Source organism: Cicer arietinum, chromosome 2 (assembly GCF_000331145.2).
Source record: "Cicer arietinum cultivar CDC Frontier isolate Library 1 chromosome 2, Cicar.CDCFrontier_v2.0, whole genome shotgun sequence".
In the NCBI taxonomy this organism is placed as follows: Eukaryota; Viridiplantae; Streptophyta; class Magnoliopsida; order Fabales; family Fabaceae; genus Cicer; species Cicer arietinum.
In genome coordinates, this window is record NC_021161.2 from 47,601,598 (window position 1) to 47,603,044 (window position 1,447).

The following is a 1,447-nucleotide window of genomic DNA, read 5'->3' on the forward strand; positions in this document are numbered from 1 at the left end:
GAAATACTAGAAATTGAATTTTGGACCAGACAACTATTTACACCCTTATTTTCTACTTATGTATATTAATTTCACCTATTACTAGAATTTTATTCCCTACATCTGCTGCGAGGACAATTCTACCCTGCACCCCCATACCTAAACTTGCCACCCCTCAAGACACATGAAAATACAATTTTACCCTTATAACCATTTATGATAAGTTTCAAAATTGATAGTTTAAGAAGTTTCAAATTTTGAAACTTTCTGAATTTTAAAATTTTCGAAATAAGGATTACATTTTTAAAATTTGGAAAGTTTCCATGTTTAGAAATTTTCAAAATAAGGATTACGTTTCGAAAATATGGAATGTTTCAAAAGTTTCCAAATCTGGAAAGTTTCGAAAGTTTTGAATTGTTTGAAAGTTTCAGAAATTTTGGAATTTTCTATTTCGAAAGTTTCGAATTGTTCTAAAGTTTTGCAAATTTTAGAAATTGACATATCGAAACTTTCGAATATTCGAGAAAGGGCGGTGAAAAAATTAAAAATTAAAAAGGTTGATGGGGAAAATTGTATTTTTCACGTTGGTTGGGGCTTACAGTTTTACTTATTTTCCTATACATCTTCTATCTGCAACCCCTCCTTCTGCAATTAAAAAATTAAAAATCAAATTAATAGCAACCAAATTGCAGCAAACCTTTGTTCTCTCAAATTCATTCCCAACAATTCTTTTTCATTTGAATCGATTTCAACCACTGTGGCACACAAAATCGGCCACCAAATCTATTTTTGGTTTCAATTTTATCGATCATGACTCATTTTCATCAGAACTTATAACTTAAAAGATAACATTTTTGCAAGGGCAATGTCAAGGGTAGAAAGGATGAGGGAAAAAGCTTGGGAAAAGGCAAAGGCAATGGCAATGGCAATGGCAATGGCAAGGGAAGAAAGGATGAAGGAAAAGAAAATGATAGAAAAAAAAATAAAGGGAAAGAAAAAGGGTATAGGACAGGGAAAAGGCCAAAGCATTATTAGTTGTAAAAAAAAAATATAAAATAAAGCATACACTATATTGATGTTTTACATACCATTTATAATTAATTGTTTTGGTAAACTTATATACGTGATCATTTAATTTTATTTTTTTATAACATATTAGCCTATTTAATCTCATTTAGTTCCTTTATTTATAATTCATGCACAACTAATTAATTATTTTTTATCAACAAATGTCAATATGAAAATCCATCTTGAATCTAAAAAGAGAATTCAAATTTATGATCATAAATGAACAAAGAGTAGAAATATGCCAAAACAAATATCCCATCCCACGAAATAAAATTATTCCCTCAAGAACTAAACCATTTAAATTTATGAAGGTCAAAGATTAAATCATTTGAATTTGTCCAAAAAAAACATTTGAATTTGTAAAAAAACTAACGTTATTCAACCCAATAAACGAAACAAA